Consider the following 27,686-nt stretch of genomic DNA (forward strand, 5'->3'; position numbering starts at 1 on the left):
TAACAGCTTTGCGTGGCAGTCACTGTTAGTAAGTTGATCTGTATTTCAAGGGACAAAAATGTGCTGTAAGAATAAGCTATTGGGACAACGTCTTACTGTTACTATAGTAAAGGTATCTAACACTATACAAAATTGTAATATTGCATGATTGCTTGTGAGTTAAGTGCATGCAGGACAAAAAGGTTGAGCGATCACAATAACTTCTAGTTTAGAAACTGGAGATGAACAAACAGATGACTATAACTGTACAAATTTATGTTAATTTTATTTATTTTAAGGTAAGCTGATCCTAAAGTAAACTAATTTCAAAGTAGCCTGGGAAGGCTATTCTATTTTTTGAAATAAATTCTGAGGAAAGGAGGTCACTGGAAGGGCAACATCATGGAGATGGAAACAGCTTGAGAACCACTGAGAGCATGCAGCATCTCTTCCCAGCACCCCCATTTGCTGCATGGAAATCACAATGTACTACCTATTATCCATCTGCAACCAACTTCGAATGAGTCGGCACCTAACGTAATAGGACCTTGCCCCAAATATTCACTTCTGCTTCCTTCATGATAGTCTCTGCCATGGCTGAACATCTTTTTTAAGTTGCCTCATAAAGTCTGTGTGTGTATTTGTGAAGGGATATATCCCTTAATGTTGAAACGAATTGGAAAGGGAATTGGGAAATGCTTCTAGTTGTTGGGTGATTAGAATACTGTGATGTTTAGCATGGCGTATGTGTATAATTGTGACATTGCTCAGCTTTTATTAAAGTGTGTGATAATTATTTTGTATTTAAATAAAATAGCAGAACTGTACAAATATAGTATTTACTGCAGATTCACACCACTGTGCAACAAAGGTCTTTTTCCTTTCTTGCACAAGGTCAAAACTTTCAAAGTTGCAGTAAAGACAATTTTCTTAATATACGTTTCTTCCTTTCACAAAAATCACAGCATTTGATTCTTCAGGAAATGTAAAGATATTTTCCACAGATATATGCACCAGGATAATGTTTACTTATCTGTATCTTTTCAGGTTGGTTTTTCTGTATATTTGACATAATTAACTAACTCATTTTATTTCTCCAAATAGGATTGCAGTTTGTAAGTGGATTCAGAAAGTCAGAAAAGAAGCCAAAAAAAGATGAGGAAATGAAGTGGGGAAAAAAATCAGGATGGAAATATAGACGTGGAGTGGGAAAAAAAAAAGGATCCTTCTTCTGCAGTCAGAATCCCATTAGCTGATACACTTTTCATGGGAAAAATGGTAGGAATAATACACCTATATATAATGTTAGAGGAAAAGTAAATCATACATGTGTAAGTTAAATGAAAATGAAATTTGCTGTGCAAAATTGTGTACTAGATTGTGCTATCTAACTGTTCCCAGGGATCTCAAAGAAATGTTGCCTCTTTCGTATGAGTTAAACTTATTTTTATTTCTAAGAAGTTGGTGCTAACCATTAAAACTGGTGGATGCTTCAAACAGTGTTTCGGCAAGGGCAAAATGGCATATTTGCATTTTGTAGTTGTTACAAGCTGTAATGTAACCTACAGCAAAAGACCAAGTGCCAATCTGTTGCAAAGTGATGCAGACTCTACAGACATCTTGGTGAATTTCCGTGACACCTGCAATAACACCTGAATAGCATAGTTATAACAATTTATTACATTATATGAGCACATTTTTGGCTTTACACAAAAGCTTCCATAATGTCAACAGTATTAAGCTGCTTTCTATATGGAATAAAATATGAACTATTTAGTATGGACAGTTCTGACACTATGGAAAGAAAGATACCTTGATAAGAAAAGATATTTGTCTTTCACAGTTCATGCAGACCTAAAGATTCCTTGGGGACGGGAGGAAACCCAGAACTAAAATCTCCTTTGACATCAGTATAACCATCTCTTCTGTTTGTTAATCTTCACCTTTTACTTCTAAGACTGTTACAAATGTGGTTCTCTCTTCAACAGAAACAGCATTATTTTACTCTAACTATATAAAAACTTCTAGTGATTTCTAAGGTGTAGCTAGTAGAGTTCATCAGCAGTGTGGGACCTTAATTAATGTTTTTCTTAATGAATGCCACAATTAGATTTGTATTGACAAAGTTTTCTGGACCTTCCAAATTGGAAGGCATTGCTGATATTTGGGAGGATCAGAAGGAATTGCATGAATGAGCGAGGTAGTAGTAATGGGATGATAGTTAACAGTAGAAAATGTTCATTGGGGGTCTAATAACTAGCATTTCTGCCCCAGGCCAGGAGCTCCTGACTTGCTGACAACTGTGGAAAAAGGCTGACGGATACCTGGCCACAGCAGTAACATGCCATCCCAATTGCACTGGTGAGGCATTTCCAGTAGCGATAGGGAACTTGTAATAGTGTTGTGTAAGGTATGAGTAAGAGCCAGCTAGAATTACTGTGTTTGTAGTTGTGTCCTCACAGATTAGGAAACATTAACTGAATCTAGAACAGACACAAAAAAGAACTGGTAGGATGATCCAGGAGTGGCAAGTTCAGTGGATGAGATGAAAGGAGGATAGCTTGGCAAAGCAGAGTCTGGGAGGAGAAGCATGTAATTCTATGGAGGTAGGGAGGATAAGGAGCAGGTAGGAAAAGCAGTATTTCAGCATTATGCAGGTCAACGTTGATGCAAAACCAAAGAAATTGCACTGGCCACGAATATATCTGTATTTAAAACTAGAAGCTTTTGAACCATCAGAATGGTGAATATCTAGAATGGCTTTCCCGCAAGAGTTTTTGAAGGCAAGTAATGCAGCTAGTTTTATAGTAAGTTCAGGGTAAGTTCTGAGAAGCTTGGAAAGAGGGCCTAGGGAAAATATTCTGTAGGTTTTGTTTTGACGCTAATTAAAATATTCTTAACATATTGCTGGTTGGTTGAGACAATAAAGATTTGGACTCACATCACCAGGAGATCCCTGTCAGTCTATGTTTCTATATAAAATGCTGTAAATTTTACATTTATGTAATTTGTCAACACAACAGTGAGGTATTCACTCCTCATGGTAAAAGACACGGTCCTGGAAACGTAGTCAGAATAATGGAAGAGAAGAACGCTAGGAAAACACCATCAACGCTGTGAGGAGTTACTTTATGTTAGTTTTAAGAATTAGTCTGCTGTTCCAGACAATTTGGTGGGATAAAATTTGGCTCTCCACGCACACATATATAAATGGGCACTTAATTATTTTTTTTTTCCTTCTTTATGATCTTACGTGGAAGACACTCCGAGTATCTCCCAAGGATTGCAACAGCAGAACAGTGAACACTAAACTTAGGTTGCGGCATTTTGATCCCTCTCTTTCCTACAGTACCGCTGGCAGGCCAGGTCATCAGATGATCCTAAAGAGCACGAGGCATACTTTCCAAGGTGCTTCTCCATATTGTTCCTCAGTGCATCCACTCTGGACTGCCACAGGTCTCTTCCACTAGTATAATGCATAATGAAAGCCAACATTGCAGTGTCTGTAAATTATAGTCTCTGGTGTGGGAATTGTAACAATGTGAAAGAAGTTGTTCAATTCCCTCTTTTTCTCCCCCCCTTAATGGTCACTTAAATGTGCTTAAAATTTTTGAAGCTGTTGCTGTTATGATAATGTTTTATGAAACCTCTTTTCTTTTTCTTTTCTCTAAACCTAAATTTTGGGCCTATTCTAAATTAACAGTGTCCCTTTGACATTCATGGGATTTATGGGCATGCATGAAGAGAAAATACGTCTCTGCTGGATTTGAATCAGGAGGATCCCAGAGGCATATACTGTACTACTGAATTTCCTTCCGCTTTTCATGACTGTAATTCTTGTGTCCTCTTTTGCATACATAATTGATTAATCTGTATTTTTAAAGGTTTAATACATTTCCTCTTTTTAATCTGGAGGCACATGATTTCATTTTCATTATACACCCAAAGTCTCTGACTTCTGTTTTCGATTTCCCTACCCTGCCATCTGTGGGAACAAATTAGAGAGAAAATAACACTTTTGGATTATTGGGATAAGGAGAGAATAATACAAGCCGCAAAGGAAAAAGGAGAATTAAATGAAAATTCGAAGATATAGGCATGGATTCCCTGAAACAGGGGCAGGGAAATTTAAATTACACTTTGTTGTACCAGCATCTCTCTTGAACTGTGAGGGAAGACAGCCCATATTACTGTCAGTGCCCTATGCCACAATTCCCACTGGGACAGCTGAGTCCAGGATCCTGCAAAATTCCCACTGATGGAAGTCACTTAATCAACAAATTCCTCAGATTCCCTGGCCCTACCTCCCTACCTTTTTAAGGCTTAAGAGAAGATCCATTAAGAGACTTAAGGGCTTTTCAGATGCCTAAGTGTTGCTGGGCCTGTGCTAATCTGTGTAGACATTGTGGTGTCCTAAGCATCCTCTGCTTTCACCCCTAGGACACGTTTTGCAGGGAAGCATGACAACTTTGCCCTGGATCATGACCCACAAAGCCTCACTCAGCAGGCTGCCTGACTTGTGTATTGCATGGCTGAGTACCAAAACCCCAAATCTCTTCATGGAGTATGCCCCTGGCAACTCCCAATACCCTCAGTATGGAGAAAAGCCTATCTTTGTGCCTTGACACGGGAGCACAATCTTCTGGTGAATTCTTAGCCTGTGGGCTTCTGCTTTTGCAGATCACTGTGAATCCAGAGTGAGTCTAGCCTGTTCAACAGATCTGACCTAGTATTCTTCCAGGTTTCAGCCCTCACTATTCAAAGGAAAATAAATGGAATGAAGTGTGAGGGAGCAGAGATTGTGGAAGTTTCATCTTCTCCCTGTGAGTTTACCATGAGTCAGATACTGCTAAGAATCAACTTTATCACTAGCCAAGGTACATTTTTATTTATGACTTAAAGTAAGAGTTAAAAATGTACATTTACAGTAATGTAAAATTACAGAAATTTAAAAGAACAAAAATGCATTTAACATAATGCACTATGTGTCGTCTTAATAAACATCTAACAATAATGTTAAGTCATCACAGTGTTTCAATTGACTTGTATGGCTGGCTATATGGACTCCATAACCTGTTCAAGGGCTAGCCTGCCTCAGACAGTCCTTCAGCCTACATCTTTCTTCACCTCTTAAAGATAAGTGCAGTAGCTGCTCCAAACAACTGCCCAGAGAAGCTTCTCTAGCCAAAGGTGTAATGACCGCCTCCTTCCTCTCTTTTCCTGTTTACCTGCCCTTGGTCTCCATGACTGGGCACTGAGCATTTGGAAATTAGCTCATTTCCTTCCCCCACTGCTTAAGGTTGTTTGATTATTATTTCTATTGTGTTTGCACCTTCCTTCTACCTTCTGAAAACATGCTGGTACAGCTTTATGTGGGATATCATGAGGCATATTGAATACATGGTCTTCTTACCAGATCTGTAACTATCCACACTCCACAAATGTCATATAAAAGCTAGATGTAATACAGGAATGGTGATGATGAAATGGGGAGCCTTGAACATCTGTTCCCAGTGGGAATTTGGGATGGGGGGGGGGAGTGAATCCTGCTTCCTGCCCCAAAGATGAATTAAACATTTTCCATTTGGATCATTGAATGATGTGTCTAGACAGGGCTGGGAGCAGGATGAGTCCCCATTTTCCTGACTCAGGGAGCTTTTGTTTTGCTTTATTCTCCCTGTCTGTGTCCAACTCATATTCCTTCACCACCATGGCCCAGCTTCACCAAGAGAAAAGAGCGATCCACCTTTCACTGTTTCATAGTCTGAGCAATATTACTATGTGCGAGGAATGGTCATCCTCCCCTCCTGTTCCCAGTATCTTCAGCCAATGACATCTAAATACAAATGTATTGGTAGTCCTTGGCAGATGAGCAGAGAGTAGGACATGGTACGACCAGGGTGTCACACCAGTGTAAACACCTGTAGTGTGTCTGGTTTTATCTTATCTCCTTACCAAGGTGTGTGAAAGGAATTAGTCAGTAATTTGTACTGTCAACAATGCTGTCTGGCCTGTTAGCCAAACTGCTGAGCTTGGGAAGAGAGACAGGCTTTGTATTATGCATCAAGCTCAACTAATGACATTGGTGTTTTCCTAACATGGATTTATTTCAACTGCTCAGCTGCAAATACACATGCAGGCTCCAAGGCAGTTTAAAGTAGTTCCAGGAACAACTTCTTCATCACATTTCTCAAGCAGATTATCAAGTTACAAATATTACATCATCAACAAAAAGTCTCTTTGGCTGACCACTCTGTAAAACCCAGTCCTTTAGGTTTTGCTACGTAGGCATTTCTGAGTGTCGTGCGCACTCTACTAGCTCATGTTCTCGGAGACTTTGTAATTCTCCATTGCACAATTTGGGGGGTTGAATTCTGGAAAAGATCTTTTCAGGAGTTTTCCCAAGTCTACCTAAGTGAGCCTCCTTCAGTGCTGGTATCTGTCCGATTTCTGTGGTCTGCTGGAGGATGGCTAGTGTTTTTTGCTGGATGCGTTCCATTTCCCTTATCTAAATGTAAAAGGAGTATGATTCCTGCTTTATAAGAAAGACAAATTGATTACCTAGTCACTTCAGAGGTGAAAGCGGGAGGTCGTTCCCCCATCATCTTTTAGCTGACTTGAGTTGTCTTCATGAAAAGCAGATGTCATTCCTGATGATTAAGAAAATTATTTTTTGAAGGAGATGCTATAACCTCCATTTACGAGAACAGGCAACAGATCCCGCATTTCCTACATGCCCCTCCTCAGTGGCATCCGTGGGAGGTTTGGGCATGAATCATGAGACAGGCAGGGCCTGCATTTTAAGCCATTTACAGCTTCAGGTTGAAATATGTCCACTGGAGAAATGCAGCATGAAAGGGGCTATACGCTGGTTTTGTTCTGCGCGTCAGTCCCACAAGCCAGTATCAGTGGGGTCCCATGCATGCAGATGAATGGCATATGACCCAAAGCCTTAATGAAGAACAGATTTTCCTGGGTTTGGGGGCTCCAGTAGGGACTGTATAAGCCTGTACTTAAAAACTGACTGGTTTTGAACGTGGCAAGGAGAATTACTGTTTCTTGCTGGTTTCAGGGTAACATTATCTCACTGCTAATGAGAAAGAGCGGATGATTTTGGGGTCCCATAAAAACAGTCTTGCTGCTCTTGTAAACTATTAAAGTGGGTAGGGGCTTTAAAGCTGGTAGGTGTTAGTCCTGGGCTCTTTGAGACCTCAGAGTCCTCAGCTTCACTGCCTGAGCTGGCTGGTTCTCCTCATGCTCGTCCTCACGTGAAGTCACAGTCCATCCTCACACAGACTGAAAAAGAGCAGTCCTTTTCTTGGTGCCTCTGCAGAGCAGGGGGGTGATGAGGGACGTGGAGGGAGCGGCGGCCTTACCGCCCAGTTGCTGGCCGCAGTAGGTCACCTCGCATAGGCGCTGTCTATCTCAAATGGTTACTGGGCGGATCGGCAGCGTGCTGTTGTCCACCGACAACAAAGGAGGCCCCGAGGAACCAAACTTCCTAGGAAGGTGGCGTAACACATTTTCTGTTCAAAGACATAATGCAGCCCTAAACGTTTTATACTCCAGTCACATCAATTCTCTATTGCAAGACTTCCTCTTGATTTTGCACCCCTGAAGAGTTCATCAGGTATTTTTTAGAAACATGTTTTGTCTGCTGTTTTTGACAAAGTGGGACTGGCTGGGGCAGGGGGGGAAGTGTCTTTATATTAAAAACAAAAAGTTTTTTAAAATTATCATGGGAAATAAAGTATTTTTGCAAGCAGCAGAGCTCCGGAGTGATTCCACTAGGCCCCATTCTCCTTTTATTGATGAAACTCAGCTGATTTAAAGTAGGCTGCTTTCCTCTCTTGGGGAAGTCACACAAGATCCTTCAGCCAGCTTTGAAAAACACTTTCTTCTGCATCTCACTATTTCCATTGAAAAGTTATCCTAATTGAATCAGTTTACCTTTTGAAACATTAATTAAATTAAAAAGATCTGGTGTTGCCAACAAAACAGAAGAATGCTTTTTTAATGTACAGCGGAAATCAATTATCCAGTATCTGTGGGTACAACCGAAAGAATATTATTGTAGTTTCATTTTGTTTTCTTGGGGGAAAGAAAGACTAATTGTTTTTTAAATGAAATGTTAAGTAGCATAGTTTACCAAGAAGTATAACCACAGACTGGTTTGATGTGTGTTGCACAGCTGGAATTAGAAACACACACAAAAAGAAAAAAAAGGAAGAAACCACAGAGCTATTAAGCTGAGACAGTAAAGAAGCAGCAAAATTGGCCTGGCTTTTCTTTTTCCACTTAAAGATACTACTCACTTGGATAAACAGTATAATCTTTGCAAATAAATAAACTTACGTTTTTTAACAACAACAAAACAAAAAAAGAAACAGAAGAAGGAAATAGGAAAAACCTAAACTAAACAAAAGAGTGAGAACATAGGGATCATTAAGTATGTGATTTCAAACAAAAATGCTGTTAATTAAGGGCGACGCCCAGCAGCAGGAATCTGGGAAAGAGGTTGAAACAAGAAACAAATATCATGTCCTTCAAGTTTAATTAATTTCTTTGGACAATCTCCAAACATGTAGGGGGAAAAAAAAAGGAACATAAAATAGCCAAAGGAAGAAAAATATTAAAAGCCAGAGTTCCTGAAATTTGAAATTGTAGCATTTACAGAAATGCAAAAGTGAGTATGTTTTCCTCCCCAAAAGTTGTAACTAGAACCTGAGAGGTTAGGAAAATGAAGTTTAAACTCTTACATGTCTAAACAAACGGGCTCTTTCGATGTGTTCGTAGCAGCTGGATGCCACGGCAGCCTCTTCATGCGGCACAAGGTCGTTTTGCAGCAGAATACTCAGAAAAGTGGTTCCTGCTTGTAGGAAATACGTGCTGCTTCCATGCATTTTAATTGCCTGGGTCATCACCGTCTGCAGTCCTGACCATACCCCCAGCAAAGCTCTTCCCGTTGGCTCAGCAATGCCCCCAAGTCAGTTTATAGCTGGAAATGGGACCAGTGCAACCAGAGGAGCAGCACAGTGAAGTGCCCCTGGCAGACCAAATCCCTGCCAGGTCTTCCTGAAAAAAACAAAGGCAAAAGAAGTGAGTCAAAGCAAAGGAATATGTATTCCTTTCCCACTGCATTTGCCTTCCCCCCCGCCCCCATATCGAAGTCTTCCTGTTCTTCATGTATTAGATAGCTCCGTTGTCCCAAATTCATCCTGCTGCTGTCACTAACTCATGAAAGTGTGCCAGTCATGGACTAATGTATTTCTAACCTCCCTTTTTTTTTGGCTTTAACATTTCCTGAGTTTTCCAGTCAGATATCTGACTCCCTTCCACTCCTATGCCTTCTCTCCTCCTTCCACCCCTAACACTTTCCATCGCTGCCTAAAGAATCCCTCCCATCGTCAGTCACTTCCCTATCTCTGTGCTTGGAGCTGAATTTCCTTGCCTGGCCCCAGCAGCGCTGTTATTTTCCACAAGGTTTTAAGAGCTTTTCCCACTGTAAGTGATGGGGCAAAGCCTGCCAGGGCACAAAGTAGCCAGAGGGTAAAAAATAAATGGATTCAGAAGCTCCAGGTGTATCAGTGGTGCTGCAGATTGCAGGAGGAAGGAAAGAGATAGGCAGTGTGAACAGATACAGTGAACTTGTTTATGGTGAGCACTCATGGGACTGACAAAGATCAGTTGCCTAATGGAAGTGGGTTTCCTATAAACACTGAACAGATTCCTACTGAGTGTCCTGTGTGGCTATTTAGGGCAGAATTGCATTATGCCTATTAAAATATTCATAAATAAGCAAAAATCTTTTCAAAAGACATCTTTTAAAGATGTAAAAAGAATGACTTGGACAATTTATGTCACTGTATTCTGTCTAATTGTGAACGACCCATTGGATATATTAACTGCATAAATGTTGGCTGAATCTGCAAGTAGCTGAGGATGCTAAGTGAGTGGCCAGCTTGGTCATCAGCCCTCCAAGGTGCTCCCTGTCTCCTGTGGGACTTGAGGATACTCAGCTTTGAGGATCATTTGACCAAAAATATAAAGTGCATGGTAATGAAGAGGCAGGAATGGAAATAGAATTTCCTTGCCTTGAAAAAATAATAGTTTGATAAGTTGCTCTGAAGAATGTTAACCAGATCTTTTTAAAGTATTTATTTGTATTTATTATTGTGCAGTCTAAGAGGGGAATTAAACATCTGGATAATGATGTGTTTACAGTTTAAAGAACATCCTAGCGGTCACATTCCTTCCTCTGTAGAAATGCTTGCACACTTCTAAAGAAGATACTTGTTTATCTATCTGTGTTGTTTATTGATCTACTGTCTGGCTAATACACCACTTGAAAAGATTCTGAGCCAAATGTACCGCTAATGTAAGCAGATGCAATGACATCAAAATTGGTTGCGAGTCTGGCCCTCTGAGGTTCCTCATGAAAAACATTAACTTGACAATGACCGGTCAAAAATATCTATTTGCTTCAGTTCAAGTCTGTCTCACTGAAACCAGATTTACACGGAGATAATTTCAATGAGTTCAGCAGAATTGCTCTGAATGTGCTGTAGCATGATGAAAACCAAGCGTACTTGTTTTTAAAGAAGAATCCCTTCCCAATGCCAACACTTTAGAGAATTAAAAATGTTCTTTTTTTTTTTTTTTTATGTTACTCACGTTGGAAAGCGAAATGAGAGCAGCCTATTTATACTGAGGTTCTCCTGGTTTGTATGCAGTAACACAATTACAGCAAGGAAAAGTTCTGAGCACTATAAAGGAGAGTTTAGGCTTTTTCAGTCAGATGAGAAAGGAAATCTAGAAACTTATTCACAAAGAGATTAAGGCTGACATTCTCAAAGCCAGCTTGGGTATTTAGATATTCACCTTGCACTAAAATTAACAAGATTTGTTTGTCTAAATACTCTATCTTTGAAAACTTTAACTTTTTAAGCACTTGCTGCTCCCCCACCCCCCACCAATTTGGACTCTGGCCTAGCCACAAATATATCTGGAAGCTTCCTAGTATTAGACTAGAAATATTGCGTATCTTTGTGTGCGCAAATGTGAGTCTGTATACCGTTGTATGTTTGAATCTTCAGTAACAGATGTAACATTTCTATATGATAAGAAAAACCTTAGCCAATGATGTGAGAATGTGGGTGTCAGTCAGGTGGTTTACTCTACCTGCATTTCAAAGGCAATCCATTTGAAATATGATGAAAGGTGGACCATGTCCAGCCTGACACTGTTTGAAAAGCTTTTCCCTACCCCCATCTTTAAACAGCATGAGGGAGATGATGCTTTCAAAGCAATCCTCATCTCAGAGGTCAGTATTGTGGGGAAGGATAACGTTGTTTCAGAGAAATACATATTTATTTTATTTTTCTTGGCAGCCCATTGGTTATCATCAGGGTTGCCTTGGTGGAAATTTTTTTTATTCTTTTGGTTAAGAGAAACAAATTGTGAAATCTTCAGCTTTTTGAAAGGTGAGGCAAACTAAGATTGGCATTGAAATAGACTAAATGGTATAAGCTTCAGCTTCATGAGTATTGTGTCTGGCAGAGTGGTACTCTGGGTCTCAGTTGTACACCAAAGAAATTACTCCAGAAGGAACAAAGATCGAGATTTGGTTGTATAAATTCCATAATTCTACATCGTTTATCAGGAAAACATTGCTGTTTAATATATTCTATCCAGGATGATGAAAATCACTATGGGTCTGTTGTACAAGCCAGAACATGTTCAGGGAGCTTTAATGTTCTGGAAAAAAAAGGGTGGTGGGGGGGGAGAAGAGGCATTATCCCCTATAGAAAGGAGGGGTTTCTCAGCCCATGAAACAGAGTCTAAATAGAAGCAGCTTCACAACTGACTGGGGAAGAAGTGCAAAGGAACCTGCTGAAGGCAGAGCTGTACATGAATGTGCTCTTCAGCTCACCACAAGTTTCTCTGTGGGCAGGACCTTGAGGTCCTTTATCTGTCTGACCCTAAACTCAGGAGGGTTTCTCCTTCACTTTTGGAGCTGCCAGACCCACTTTAGGGAGCAGGTTGTTCTATGTGTAGATCGTGTGAGGATGTGTGGGTTGCTGTGTGTCTTTGGTTTTGCAGATAAAAAGCAGTTCTGTTTTTGTCTTTACTGATTTGGTTAGAAGGGTTGATTGTCTTCCCTGGCATGCGAGGTTGAGGCATGGGGGAGGGCCAGCTGGCTGCGGTGCCATCCAGATAAGACCGTGTTGCTGTTAATAACGTGGAGAAAACAATCAGGAGTTATGGCAGGGATAATATCTGCCCCTTTGGGAGGGTGTGTACCTGCCACTTATTACTCATGTTCCCAGTTCTGGTTAGCTTTCCATTCTTGCTGAATAACTGGAATCCAAGACTAATTGAGAAGGACATTTTTCTTTACATTTATCTCTGGTTACCTTTTCTCCAAAGCAGACCTCGTTCCTGTGATTCATGCCTTTATTACCTGCAGACTCACTACTGCCTCACTCAGCCCCACCAAGGCCCCGTCTCAAGCATATCTGGAAGGCAGCTCGAAATGCTTGCAGCTGGGCTGCCTTGCTCTGAGTGCCCAGTGCTGGCATTGGCTTTGATTTGTAAAGCCCTACAATGTCCTGAGGCTGGCCTACCTGCGAGGACGGCTCGTATCCTCTGCCAAGGGGCTGCTCAGCATCAGGAGCAGCATTCCTGCTGACACTGCCTCCCTGTAGGAGAGGGAGCCTCCGGCAGAGCCCTGGGGAGGAAGGAGCTCAGTAAGTCCCTGAGCTTCTTCCAGGCCTGAGGGGCTCACGTTCGCTGCTTGCAGGCCACGTTGCAAAGTCCTCTCTTTACACGCTTGGGAAGAGGCAAGGAGTCCTTGTCCTTCTCTGCAGAATAGACTCCTGTTTTAGTTTTTGCTATATGGGACGCGTAAAGAGTTGCCGCTAATTTAGCTCTGTGTTTCAGTCTGTGCTGTTCAAAACTCAGGGTCTGGAGAAGCTACAGCCTCATTTTGTTACCACAGGTCTCAACAGATTTTTCAAAAGATAGCAGACCAAATACAGGACCAGTTTTTGAAGTTTTATTCAGCTGTTCTTGCTGAAGGCAAGACATCTTACTGATGTCTCCCAGATGCAGGCAGTAAAAAAACTGAGAGGCAACTGGGTAAGGACTGCAGAATATGGCCCACTGACCTTAGCCCAGGCAGAAGGAGCAGAGCACACCAATCAATCACAGTTTGATACCTGGGCTTATAAAAAGCTTACTGGAATAGTATGTATAAATGTATAATGCATCTGTGACTCTGAAGCCAACACACTTTCTCCTTGCTCCATAGAAATTGCCTGAGTTAGACCATAAAGATACACTGCTCTTTGTGTGGTACATAAAGAATATCAATACCAAAAGAATTTATGTATGAGCCAAGAATTTTTTAATAAAGTGCGTGTTCTCTGGCCATCGCTTCTGTTCTTTATGAATAGATATAAGGAGTGATACAATTTCATCTAAGATCGTACACCAAAGGTAGATTGCTAGCTGTCTGTAACCTCCTTGAGTAGGCTGGGCTCTGGAAGAAGGAGCTTTTAATGGTTTGATATAGTGAGTGATATTAGACTGCTCACATATCAGGGCTCAGCACATCCTCTTACAGAACCCAACATAGTAGAACAAATTAATCATACTTTGGCCTGCTAAATGGGATTTGGGGGGTCATAACTATAAATTAAGCTTTCCTCTACACCACCTCAGAATGATTCGTCCTCCATACTGCTCATGAGTCGTATCTTTTCCAAGCTCCACAGAGCCGAGTAAACGCTGTTCATTGTCTTACTGCACACAGACTTTGGAGGTCTACCTTGATGGCTGGAGGTTTTCTGTTTGTTTTTAATTGCTTGTGCTTCTCTTCCCTGTATGGAGATGGCAGGTAGAAGCTCGCAGCTTTGCGGTTGGAACAGAAGACAGTAAAGATTGTTTCTCAGTGTTGCCTTACCCCAGTTTCCTATACAAACAAGGTTGACTCTGGTAGGCTCCAGTGTGTCTGAGGGATGATGTTATTATTGTGGTTATCACCTCGAAGCATTAGGTATGTTTTTTAGCCACAGTAAGCTGAGCAATCTCATCTTCTTTGTGATTCTTTGGGAAGCCGGTATAGAGGACAAAGGACAGGCTTGATTTGCTTGCAGTAGTCTATGCTGTTGAGGAGGCTTCATGAGCAGGGTTCTTTTTATGTTATTGTAGTAGAAGTACTCTGTGGGGCACTTTTATCAGGCAAAGGTGAAGAAGACAAATGCAGAAGTCAGAGGCGAGGTCACTGGCTGCCAGGAAGGAACCACAGATGGAAGAAAGCACTGCTCAGGGAGCTGGAAGGTCAGAGCCCAGGTGGGATTTGTCTCACCAGGCAGCGTTGGGACAGCCGGATGCCTGCGCCTAACCTCCTCCTATGACTTCCTTGCAGTCGGAAAGATTAATCGGCCCTGGATTTCCAGAGACTGATTCATCTACCCTTAGTCACCTGTTTTAGAAGGGGTGAACTACAATGCGAGGACTGTCAAGCATGTCCAGTGAGAAGCTCAAACTGGAGGATGAGCTTTTAGCCCAGTAAAGTGGAGTTGACATGATGTCTGCTCACAAGTGTGAGTGAGGAATAAGCTCTTTTGAACAGTGGAGTGCACTGACCAAATGATTTTATATACATTTAGGTGAAGGAGACAGTATCATGGCTGCAGTTTCTCCATAAAGCTCTCGTCTGCTCACCAGCATCACTTCTATGTTGTTTCGTTACTTTCCTGTTTTCCATCCGTTAGCTGATCTTACCTAAGTCTGGGCTGTGGTATGAGTAGTCATGAAGTTGTATATGGTGAAGGATGAGTAGAGCTCTCTGACATCTTTTGATCATATTACTGTCTTTTGCTTATGAATTTCCTCTGTTTTATCTACTTAGGAAAATGAAAAGTACCTTCCCTCGACTCCTGTCAACCTTGTTAAATTCCCTTGTGCAGTGTCCTCAGATTTCCAATTCTTAGCTCAAGTATCCTGCTATATCATGTGGGTTTTTGTGAGTACTTATGTCTCTCTCTTCAAACTCCAGATCCCAGAATCACACGAGCATCAGATATCGTTCTGCTTTAAGTGTGTCTTCCGTGCCCTTGCAGTTGCAAAGCAAAACTTGCAAAGTCTAGTGCAGTTTCAATTTTTATAGCATACTCTTCATTAACTGAATAACCAGAAGGAACGGAGGAGATTTCAGTAGTATTTCAGTTGTGTTTTAGTCTTCTTTTTTAGCACATCTCATCTTACGTATGAGAGCCAAATTCACTGGTTTCGAACACTTTGATGTCTCTATTGTGGTTATGTACTGTGTGGTGCAATGTGCATCATTCACACACTATATTCAGAAAGTTATATAAAAATGGAAGTGGTTCAGATCCTGTTTGTGCTCCTGTTAACTAATATTTTGAAAGGTAGGAAGAATCCGATTTCTAAATCTAGTTTAACAGTTCAACAAACTAAATAAAAAAACCCAAACAAACAAGGGCAGAATAAAAATGAGAGGGTAAAATAATAAATCAAGGAAAAGAGAAAGGACTCATCCACCAGCACTATGGCTATGCTTTTGGAAAGGGAAAAGTTGAAAGCTTACAATGAACATAGGATAGATGCACATTTATGGTATTTGACATTCTTCCTTTGGATTGTGCTTCACCCTAAATGCATGTAAAATGAATATCTAGAATGATTCTTTGTGGCTTGGGATTTTTTCTAGTTTGTTTGTCTTATTTTTAATAGCTTATTTTTTCAATTCGAGATATTCTGCAAGCTTGCTTTTTCTCTGTAGCTATTTGTGGTGGTTACTTGAACTGATGACAATAATCATAAAACCATAGTTGGTCTCCATTGTAAAATGTTCTAGTGCCTTTGATGGAGCATTGGTCTTACTGTGCTGGGTAAACGTACAGATCGTGAAGTGATATTTCCTGTCTAAAAACTCTGGTGATTGTTTTCAAAACTTGTGTTTGGTTTTGTCTTACTGGCTCAAAACGCAGGACTATATATTATAGCACCTCTCACATTGTTTTCCTTGTCTGATGTTTTCTTGGTTGGCCAATTACTGGGCTGTGTCAGTACCAATAACAAGTTAGCACCAGCCTGCAATGTTTATTCAAGTAAAATTTCACAGACTTTTTGTTTGCTTGAGCACTGCAGGACTGAAACCTTTTAGGTTCAAGCAAAATAACATGCAGCTCTTCCAATTTGTTACGTATTTTTTTAGATATTCCTGCCAACTGTTGACAAATCTGAGGCATGTTGACAAAGTATCATAATTTCATAAGGAAAATGCTCTTCTATTTCTTATTTTCCAAATAGCTTCCTTAGGATGCAAGCCTGCAAACATACAAAAAATTACCATTTACTTTAATTGTGCAGGTAACTCCAGTAAATTCAACATCAAAGCCTGTGGCAAAAATTCCACTGCCTTCAGTGAAACCTGGGAGTCTTGAAACTGAATTGGGAAGCAAGATTTGTATTTGACACGAATAGGAAAAAAGTGACATCTGTTTTCACTTAAGACTTGCAGGTCCCTGGATGCCCCGGCTTTGCTGAAGGACATTCAAAAGACCCAGAAAATTCAGTTACTGTTAGCTACCACCTGGCATTGTATTCGACTTCAGACTGCTAGTGGAGGTGAATTACAGACAGACTGGTACTGGGGATGGGTGGTTTTGATCCATGGGGCTCCTCTCCAAACTTCCAATTTGTAAAACTAACCAGGTGTAATTTTGAGAACTATCTGCTTAGCCTTTCAGTCCAGGACCTCAAATATGGATGGAGGGAGCTGAACTTTACTGTATTTTATCTTTCTCAGTTTTTGTGACTGAGAAATTTAAAAAGTAGTACCAAAGAACTAAATACGACAATATTTTCAAAAAAGGGGGGCATGTGGGATCACTTGTGATCCTGGGATCCCATGTTTGGTTGGCTTGTTTTGCTAAGGTACTTAGGCAAGCATGTAGCATTAAGCCCTGGTAAAAGGAACAGGGCACATCAGTTTATAGATTTTATTTTTGTTTCTGAAGTATCAGGTCATTGCTTCCCTTTGAACAACACTGCATGAACTAAAGCTGCCGATTTCTTCTTGTCTCCCAATGAGGTGTTACCCAAACCTTCAATCTGGGAAACAGAGAGGAGTAATTCAGGTTACTCCCTTGTGAAACAGTGCAAGTCTCTTGCTAATCAGTTCCTCTCAGGCTCTTGTGAATGTTCTTCATTACAGAAGAGAAAAAGGGAGAACTCAAATAGTCTGATGTAAATGACATGCAAGGAAAAATAACTATAGGGAAAATGAAAGGCTATAACAGCATTTCTGTATATGTGCATCTATGCATATGTGTACGTGGGACGGTTGTCCTCTGTCATTAATGAGAGCCGTGCATGCTGCTGGGTCACATACCAGCAATAACTTGATCTGCCATGAGTACCTGATCACCTTGCTGCTAAATTAACCAGACAGAGCTTATGCTGGTTTTATGCTGGCTGCAGGGGAACAGAAAATATCTCATCTGGTATAAATCCTGACTGTTCAAGCTCATTAGTATTTTTTGATGTCCTGGCTTTCTACCAACAGAATAGCTTTATATTGAGGTGGTGTGGCATTTTTGATCCAGTACTAGAAGCTGTAAAGTGAGATTTAGTGTCTTTCTGCACTGTAGCCTGATATGGGGCATGATGCCAGGGGTAAGGGAGGGAGCAAAGTCACTGACAGTCCCTTCGAAGTATCATCTGGTGCAGTATATGCATTTTATTTGATCCACTTGGTGGGTGTACAGCTCAGTGTCCCATTCACAGTGAGACTAAGCCAGCAACTGGTATAGACAGATAGATGTGGGACTGAGAGATTGAGAGGTAGATATAGATGGATATATCACATGAGGTCTTGGTGGATGAGAAATTCATGCTTTAGATTCACTAATCTCAGATGTTTCCTGTCTAGATATCACCATATATGCTGCACTGTATCTTTCTGTAAGGACAAATGTCCACCAAGGGCAGATTAAGGCCAGTAAACTGGCTGGATTCCTGACTAGATAGAAGTTTGCACCCAGGTGGCTGGGAGGATAATCTAGCAGTTCTCAGAGGCTCCTTAATGCCCATGGAATGCTACCTGATTTAGAAACATTATTGCCACACTTTACCCATGACAACTTTACCTGGGGATGCTCTGCAAGTAGTGTAGTAGTAGAGCATGAACACTTTATGAAAAAGATACTGGCAAATGCTCACTAAGCAGTCTCACTATAGATATATATGGCCAAGATGAAATTACTTAGATGCTGTTTACCTGTTTTTCCTGTTGCCATTAAAAAAAGCAAACAAAACCCTTGTATGTGCATTTGAACTGTGACAATGGGCATCCACCAGCTACTGAAATTTAAGAGGCTGATGAAAAGTCTGAAGACTGCAAGTTTTCCATGGTATTTGAGAATGCTTTAACTTTAAAATGTTGGCTAGTAGATTTAAGGCTTAGGGAAAAACCTAGTCATTTCCTAGGGGAGTGTCTGAATGCCATGTTTCACCTCAGAATGTGTATTTCCAATTCACTGCATCAACAACTGAAAAAAAAAAAAGACATTTTGACGGATCCTTTATGTATGTGATATTTCCCACCCATGACTGACACAACCATACTAGGCAATGTTAAAGTAGGATTGGATATGCTAGGAAAAAACTGTCTTTTTTTGTGATAAAGATTATTTCATTCAAAGAACTGGTTTAAATTCTGCCAGAAGAGTCTATATAGCCTGGATGGAGTAGGGCTTGTGACTACACCCTGCAAAATACTGCTAAATCCTTTCACGTGTAGTTCAACAGCTCAGTCGGGAGAGAAGCTGAGACAATTCCCTAGAGAGAGGCTGAAAGTATCCCAGATCATTTAAAGGGGATGTTAATGATGATCTATCTAATTATAACAACATAAATATCAGCACCGTTAGCAATTTCATTTCTTATTATAGCATGGCAAAAAGGAGATAAACAGATTATTTATGCTTGTTCTGTGTGGAATGTTATGATTTTGGTGTCTTTATTGGATGTAGCCTGTTAGAGAGACCATGCTTTTCCCCGTATGCTCCCTGCCTGATAATCAACATGTATGGGGTGCTTTTAAATAGCAAACAAGGGAAACTCACTCTGCTTGTTTGTTTGGTATGTTTATGGTCATATACCAAAATACCTCACACAAAACAGCAGCAGTTTAAATTTCCTGGAAGAAGAAAACATTCCCCTTATGAAAATGATGTTCATAACAATAAAGCATTTTAATGCAACCATACATCTGAAGTGAAAAAGGGTAAAAGTATTGTGAACAAAAGTTTCTATTTAAGACCTGGAGAGCTCAGACTTTCTATGTAGCCAGCCCAAAAGTACAGAAATTTCTGCAGAAACCAATGCTCTTTTTGTCCATGTGTAAAACCCAGCTCTTTGCCTTAGTTTTCCTTTACCAATCACAGCAGAGTTAAAAAAAAAAAACCCAAACAAATCCTTACATATTTCAGATGGAAAGGGATAAAAAAAATCACTGGGCCTTGACCCATTTGTTTTATTGTACAGCATTCAAAAAAAATAGTGATGAATATGGTATAAATAGCTAGCTAGATTAGTTAGATTAGACATTCAGAGAAAGAGGGTGGTGGATAAGAGATAATCTGCTAGAGTAGAAAGATAATCCTGATCACTAGGGATCAGTCCTTCTTCCACTGAAATCTAGCAAGATCCCCAATGTTAGTAGGAGAAGCAGAAAGACACAGAGGTTCCTTGCTAAGGACCACCAGAAGGAATGATGTATGTCAAAGTCTGTGAAGGGCTACAGTGAGCATCCTTAGAAAATTCAGACTCTTGACTGAGGGTTGTTATTCTGAAAAATCTGTATATTTGCTGACAATTTTCCATTTTTCTTGATGGCACTAATAAAAATCAAAAATCCAAATAATGAAAGACTCTAAAGCAAAACAAGAATTCTGTGAGGCTGGAAAGTGAAATGTGTCAGCAAAAGAAATTCCAAAAGGGAAATTGATAGTGAAATTCGTAAGACAAGTTTAATCTTATAAGATAAATGAAATGCAAAGAATTATGAGTAAGTAAATAACAAACTTCCCTGACTAATAATTCAGGTCTGCAATATTTATGTAAGTTTAAGTATGTTCCACAACATGACAATGTTATGTTCTATTGCCATTAATCTAGAAGGGTAAAAAATTGCAAGCAGACTGCAGGAAAAATCATGATACTGGCTCCAATTTTTTTATTCAAGTTCAGTAGTCTGTCTCCCAGTCTTCCTCCAGGAATATAGCAGGTACTATACTGCCTTTCTCACAGAAAAGTAAAAATTGGCTCCCACTAAGGACCTAAATTAGACTAGTGTGCAGTGGTACATCAGTTTATAATTTCTTTCAAAAATAAGAGATTCCAACTAATTAGTTCTTTCCCTACTCAGGCCCCATCCATCCCATTTGCCTTCCCTGCATCAATTCCCTGTCAGTACTGCAGGTAAGGTTTTTGTCTCTCCCAAATGTGGTCACCTCCACACCCCAGTTCCGCATCCCACCTTAGGCCATGCACCTTTCCCTGTACCCCCAGCTGCAACTTCTGCAGACTTTGAGGATTTTGACATGGTACCACCTCATACCCCTCTTTTTCTTCCACCAGCTCCTTCTTGAGACCTCTCTGCTGTACTCGGCAGCCATGCAACAAGGGGGAGCAAGATGTACTGGCCAAGTTCTCTTGTGAGGGATATTGCATAAATGACCAGGAATCGGTGCTATTGTTCCATATTCTAGTGCTCCACCTAAGGTTGCCCCTGGGAAAGCACAGCAGATGTGTCCATTTCACAGAATTTACTCCAATAAGGTATTTGCCTGTTGGCAAAACCATGACTATCTTGATAGCTTTGACTGCTAGTGGGTGACACCTGGATAACCAGCAACAGTTAAGGTCCTTGAATGCATCCAGAGGAGCATTCACTAGGATTGGAGGGAAACTGGAGGGTGGTGCAACTGGGAGTGGTGAGAAGACTGGCTCTTGGTGTGACTTAATATCAGGTCTGTTGCATTGCAGCTTATGTCAGCAGAACGCCTGCTCCTTCTGACTGTGCTTTCCTGGAACAACGGGTGCAGCAAAAAGGGAATATAAGCACGCAGCCTGGAGGCCTGTAATTTTCAAAGCATAGGCTGAGAAGAAGTGGGGACATAAGGTAGGCTGAAGAAATGCAGAAGTATTGTGTGTGATACAACTTATGGCAGAGATGTCCCGTGGTTCTGGTATTTTGTCAGAGAAATGGGTTTTGGCACTGTCCAACAGGTCTTCTGCAAGAGCCAATTCCTATTTGCAGGGAAACATTATAGACAAGTCTCAGAGGTCAGTTTCTCTTGGAAGGGCAATCCAGATGTGTGGAAAAATCATTACATTTTATTAATATATAGTTTTTGTCTTGCTATCGCGTCTTTCAAGTATGATTCCTCTGAAGCAGACATGAAAGATGTTAAGAAAGGCACCTCCCTAAACAGAGCTGCCTATTTTCATTTTGTTTAGCTGAAGGGTCTTGGACGCTCTAAGCTTCTGCTATGCGCTTCATTGTCAAGGTGTTGAAACATTTACAATACGTTTCAAATGGCAAATGTCACCCACTCTCCCTCGTATTTTATTTTCTGCTTGGCCTGACCATTCAGACAGGCACAGGCAGAAACCTTGGTTGTTTCTGTGTTTCCCTTCTCTCAAGACTTTCACTGCTCAGAAATGCATCAGGAGTCTTTTTTTATTTTTCATAAGCAGAGCTCAAAGCCTTCTATTTGCTCTTTAGTTTTAAAATTTCTTGTCTGTCTTAATTTTGATGCGAGTTGAGTGTAGTGAAATGTTTGGGTTTTTTAATCTTAAATCAGAAATGTGTGCCTTGAACAGAGCTGGTGTGAATCAGAATTAAAAAAAAAAAAAGACAAACAAAAAGAAAGATGAAATGTAGTTTTATGATGTGACAAGATGTCCAAACTCTCAGGAAATAGGAATTTCTTTTTTCAAAAGTCTAAGAGGAATACTGATTTGAAGGGCCACCCTCAAGTTAAAATCATGCCCCTGTTTGAACATGTTTTCTACCTATTGTTAAAAGTGGTATCTTAACATCACAAATACTGAATTATAAATGGTTAGAGAAGCAGGATTTTCCACGTTAATTTCTTTCTTTCATAAAGTAACATTTTGTATGTTGGTTAATTTCCCCTGTTACTTTTAAGGGCTTTCATTATGCAAAGAGAAAAAAAAATTTAAGAAAAAAATTGATTGCAAAAATACAAAGGAATAGGCAATAAGCTGAAAAAGTGAGTGAGGAACTATGGGCTCAAGGAATCCTATAGCTCTTAAATGGATCTCTAAAGGGACCAGAGGTTTGCCTAAACATTCTGTACACCCCCCCCCCCCCCGGTATATATACATATATCTAAAACAAAACATCTGCAGTACCATATCATTATTATCGTAATCTCATGAAACAGCTAACATTCTCCTAGGAAAATGGGACTGGAAAAGGAAGTCACATAAGATGAAAAAAGGTGGAAGAATATCAGCTCTTCGTATCTGTATTCAGATCCTGCTGTTGCACATGCCTCCTCCCCACATAGCGCTACGCCTGTAAGCAGTATCGGTTGGGCAACCAAAGGCGGCTCATTCTAAGCAGGGGCAGATTTGCCCGTTGGTACGCAGTGAGGTCGCTGGCTACAGAGTCATGGCACCAGGTCACAAGCTGTCATCCTTTCTACTGCGTCCCAGCGCTTGCCTTTAACTCTCCGCAGCGCACGGGAGTCGGGCGTTGGGCATCTGCTGGCGCAGGCGTGCGTGGCAGATTGGACGACGTGCACCCCTCGCTCACCGTGAAAGCATCTGACCACTGTGTCTGTCCTGAAAGTCAGGGTGTACCGTCCTGGGGCTGTAAAACTTGCATACAAATGAGAGTGCCTGGGACTGCCAGTGCGATTGGTCTGACTGTGCCTGGGACATCCATAAAATCACAGGCATCTCTCCAAAGCTACCCCTTTGCACCCAGAGAAGATTTCCAGGTAGAAAAGAACAGTGAGTCTGAGGAAATTTGGGTTGAAGTGGCTTTTAGGTCAGGTAAGATTGCCTTCTCTTTCCTTCTAAAAAAACCTCATGAACCCAGTCGCCCCAAACCAGAAATACCTCCAGCTTTGTTTTGTAATAAAATGAACACTTTCAGTGGGGAGACTAAGGGAAGCTTTATGAAATGCACAGCATCAGAGGCTTGTCTTTCATTTCCCTCAGCAAACATGCCCTTCTGCAAGAACGACTGATTTCTGTGGGACGTCTCAAATGCTTAGGGTCGCCCGAGCTTAGGTACCTTGCTAAATCATCTACATCAGTAAGAAATCCTTACTTGGGTCTGCTGTGAGCCAGGTTATGAACAAAGGTGCGTATGAGGTATCTGACATTGTGATGGCAACAACTGACATATATATGCTTTTCCCGAGAGCCAGCCCCACCTTTTGACTTGACGGAAAGTGCTTGTGATAACGTTCATCTGTGGTTTCTCGGACTTCTTTCAGTGTCAGGGGAGCAATCTGCAGGACTAGAAAAAGGCAAGGTGTCTTGTCAGGACGCATCCCCGAAGGGTGGACGTACCGGAACGACAAAGTTTCGGCGTCCCAGTTGCTGCTGCTTCTGAACCGCAGCGTGCACTGCTGTGGGAGACCGGCTCAGCCGGAGCCCGGGGGCGAGGGGCAGGGATGGAGGGAGGCAGCCGGCAGCCCAGCTGGGCAGGGCGAAGGGAAGGCAAGGCCGGCGGAGCCCGGCAGGGCGCTGGGGAGGCTGGCGGGCGGGCTGGGCCAGGAGGAGCCGGCGAAGGCACCGCCGGCACCCTTCCCCTCGCCCGAGTGCTTGCGTTTTTTCCCCGAAAGCGCTGGTTTTCAGCGTCACGTGGCTGAGGTGAAACTTTCCTTGAAGTCCGTCAGTCAAGTCAGCCTGCGCCGCCAGAGCACACGGGAACCCAGAAGCCGCGGCGCAGGCAGGCGACCCGCCCGGAGGTGCCCTCCGGGTCTTCCCCCCAAAAGCCCTGATTTTTTGGGGGGTGGGGAAGGCGCCGGCCCCCCAGGCCGGCGGGAAGGCGGGGTCCGGCGCACCGCCGCGCGGGGAAACGGGGCTGCAGATGCAGGCTGAGCCGAAGGATGGAGCGGGAGAGGAGGAGGAGGAGGAGAGGGAGGAAGCGCGACCCGAGGCGGCAGGGGGCCGCTCCGGGGGGGGCCCGCCGTCGCCCCGCGCTGCCTCCCGGCTGTGGGCGGGGTGTCGCCGCCTTCGGGCCGCCGCCGGGGCGGGCCGGGCCGGGCCGGGGGGATGGCGGGGGGAGGAGGAGGAGGAGGAGGAAGGGGGGAGCGGGGGTGTCATGCCGAGAGCGCGCGTCGCAGCCCGCCAGGCCGCGGCCCGACCCGCACCCCGGGGCGCAGCCCTCCGCCCTCCGCCGCTCCCCCAGGCAGGCGGCCCCGCTTCCCGGCGGGCCCGGGGCATCCGCGCCCCGGGCGGCAGTCAGCCGCGTCCCGGACGGGCGGAGGGCCGGGGGGAAGGAGAGCGGAGCCCTCTCCGCCGCTTCAAGGAAGGGGAGGGAGGGGGGAAAGTTTAGCGGAGGGTGTTGGAGACTGGGAGTTATCCCTAAAGAGCCTTTCCCCTGCTCCGATCCAGAGGGCAGCGCTGGGAAGAGGGGGCGGCGGCGGCGGCGAGCCCTGCAACATCTGTAAAACTTGGAGGAGGCGGCGGAGAGGAGTGTGCGAGAGGGAGGAAAGCAAAAGGGACAACTTTTCCGACACGTGAGTATCGCGGCGCGATGTGTTTATTCCCCTCCTTCGGTGGCTGCGCCGAGCCAAAACAATGCCGGGCGGCGGGCGGGCGGGCCGGGCCGGAGGGGGTCCCCCCTTCCCTCCGAAAACTCTTCTGATACCAGGCGGTGGGTTTGGGGTTAGGTTGGTGGTTTGTTTTTTTTTTTTCCCTCCCCCTCTTCTTCTTTTTCTCCTCCCCCCCCCCGCTCTTTTTGTTGAACCAAATCAGAAATGTCAGTCAGTGCGAGTGAGTCAGAAGGGATCAGATTACAAGATCACTGAAACTGATGTCGGGTCCGCGCGCACACACACACACACGCACACACACCCACACAGAGGCAGAGGCGCGGGCTGCTCCCCGCGGGAGGCGGGCAGGGATAAAACAACCACCAACAACAGCCGCCGGCCCTCCTCTGCCGCCCCTGTCCCGCGTGTGTCGTGTCCCGTCCCGTCCCCCGTCCCCCCCCCCCACCCCCGGAGAATGCCCGCCGGCCGCGGCGGGGGCCGGCCCCGCTAGCCGCGGCGGCGGGGGAGCGGCGCGGGGGCGAGCCGCGGCGGCCCCGGCCCTCGCCCATGGGCAGCGCGGGGGTTCGGCGGCAGCGGCGGCGGCGGCAGGTACGTACCCACTTGGGCGAGAAGTTCTTTGTTCCCCGGGCTCTGCTCCGGGCCACTTTCTTCTCGTCTCGCAGCGCTCCTTCCCCGCTCCCGGCCCCCTTCCCGCTTCCCTAGCTCGGAGGCGGGGGGTAGGGGGGAGCGAGGTGCCTAACCCCCAAAATGGCTGTCAGGGCGCGCGGGAGTTGAGGGTGCGGGGGGAGGCGGGGGCACTCCCCGCTCCGGGCCCGGGCCCGGCCGGGCTCGGCCGCTCACGTCCCGCGGCGGAGCTGCCGGTTCGCGAGCGGCGGCTGCTTTTTTATCGCCCCCCCCCCTCCCCGAGCAACTCCCGGGCGTTTTCACGCCGGTGAGGCGGGAGGCCGGCCGCAAACTTTGCAGGGGGAAAGGCGAGAGGAGCGCGGCAGAAGGCGCTGTCACATCTGGCGGGGCGGAGGGGCGCCCGGCCGTTGTTCGCCGCCGGCGGCTCCCCGAGGGCGAGGGGGGGAAAGTCGCGTCCCGGCCGGGGGTGGGTGCTCGGGGGTGCGTGCGCCTTTTTGGGGGGGGGGGGGGGGACGTGCGCGGCGCGGGGCGCCGCTCCTCGCTGCTGCCGCCGTTGGCACCGGCTCAAGCTGGGGAGCCGGGCGGCCGGCGGCGGGCCGGGCCGCGGCGGGAGGAGCGGGGCGGCTGCCCGCGGGCGGCGGCGGCGGCGGGGCGGGGGGGGCGGAGGAGGCGCCCCCGGGGGAGCTGGCGGGAGCCGCCCCGGGCCGGCACGGCGGCCCGTCCTCGCGTCGCGCAACTTTGAAGGGTCGGGGGAGAGCGGATCCTCTGCGGTTTTAATGAGCCGTAAAGTCGGGGTGTTGACACAACTCCTGCGCCTCCGGACGGGCTGGCCGGCGCTCAGCCGCCAGTGCCCGCTCCCAAATCCTCGCACCACGTGAAGAGGAAAGGTAAAAGGACCCCCAGCGCCTCCCCGCCGCCCCCCACCCCCCAAATTTTCTTTCTAGCCCTCTGGTGCGTAGTTTTGATCCGGTCCTGTGGGTACGGTGTCCGTGGCCTTCTGCCAGTTTGCGTCTAGATATATTTATGTAAAACATTTTCTCTCAGCTCCTTGCCAGCTGTTCCACATTTTCCAGCTGCCACTTCAGTTTGAAATGATGGACTGTACGGATCTCAAAGAGCCTTTTAGTCAAAGGTAGGGATAGCTGCCCGTTTGATACACAGTGTCACGTTTTAGAGGCTGCTTCGCTAAAGAAGTATTAGGTAGCAACCCGCAGCAAAATACTCATCGCCGTCGCGCCCTTGCAACTTCCCGCTTGATTTTCAAGGCTCAATAAACGTGATTTTTTAAGCTTCAGCGTGGAGACTTCATTTCTTTTGTGTGTGCTACAGAAAAACTTGGAAGCGCAATTTTTCAGAGGCCTTGAGATATGTGGCTGATGAAATCAACAAACATTTTTAAGAGGGCACGGCTGCCCCTCTTTCTGTGCATGAGGAGGGCATCTGTTTCGAAACCGTTTAAGTCGGTGGAATAGTGAGAAATCGCCAAGTTTCTCTGTGTTACAAAATTGTTTTTGATGTGGTGTTCAGCGAGATTACGGATGGAAATTTGCAAGAACTGGCCTTAAGTAGTTTGAATATTTGTGCAATTGCATTGCAATTTGGAAAGGTGCCTCACTGATTGATTCCTATAATTATTTCATTTAGGTCCTTTATTAAAAATTAATAATGATCTGACAGTTTCTTAATTACATATGTCATGATTATTTTGAAGGAAGACGAATGCCGTGTTTTAAAAGTAAAGTAACCTTAAAATGTAAAAACTGCCGTGTCCACACCACTGTATTTCAGTGGAGGAAATGTATCTTAAAAGTAATGGTGAATGAGTTTAGCAATGTAAACTGTAGGCAGCCTCCTGAGAGTTTGTTTATATAATGAAGGTTTGGGTTTAACTAGCTAGTATGTAAATACTTCCAGTTTGGTGTATAGCCCAATTCTAAATACATAAATAATAGTAACTATGAGAGAAGGCTATTTTAAGGGGGAGGATTATTTCTTTAAAAGCAGGATTATGTGATTTTGAATGAGTAAGAAGAATGAGTAAGAAAAGAACTCCCTCAGTGTATATGTATTCTTTTAAGCAGCAGTGGAAGTAAAACTATGGCTTAAGGTGCCTAAATGAATGCACTCTTGCATTCCGATAATTGCACATGGTTTTCAGTAGGACATGCTGTTTTCCAAAGCATTTCTGCGGAAGTACTACTAAACAAAAGACATCACCTG

At 44.0% G+C, this 27,686-nt stretch overlaps 1 protein-coding gene and 1 long non-coding RNA gene across 5 annotated transcripts in view; one reads left to right on the plus strand and one right to left on the minus strand.

The window, feature by feature from the left end:
• Positions 1 to 246: 246 nt before the first annotated feature.
• Positions 247 to 25,905, minus strand: LOC138690896 (uncharacterized). 2 transcript variants are annotated; one of them, XR_011329704.1, is made up of 3 exons: positions 25,439 to 25,873; positions 23,493 to 23,578; positions 247 to 9,054 (listed from the first exon to the last, which is right to left on the minus strand). It is a non-coding gene; the product is annotated as an uncharacterized lncRNA (long non-coding RNA). The 2 variants fall into 2 exon arrangements; XR_011329702.1 differs by lacking the exon at positions 23,493 to 23,578 and having other exon boundaries at positions 25,439 to 25,905.
• The window catches only part of GLI3 (GLI family zinc finger 3), a 215,009-nt gene continuing 211,570 nt past the window's right edge, over positions 24,248 to 27,686 (plus strand). Inside the window, exon 1 of one of the 3 annotated variants that reach the window (XM_069812338.1) lies at positions 24,248 to 24,806. The gene's annotated coding sequence lies outside the window, so the exon portion shown is untranslated. Of the gene's footprint in view, positions 25,431 to 27,686 lie in introns of all 3 variants that reach the window. The other 2 variants (XM_069812329.1, XM_069812318.1) reach the window with 2 other exon arrangements.

This window comes from Haliaeetus albicilla, chromosome 2 (genome assembly GCF_947461875.1).
Source record: "Haliaeetus albicilla chromosome 2, bHalAlb1.1, whole genome shotgun sequence".
In the NCBI taxonomy this organism is placed as follows: domain Eukaryota; kingdom Metazoa; phylum Chordata; class Aves; order Accipitriformes; family Accipitridae; genus Haliaeetus; species Haliaeetus albicilla.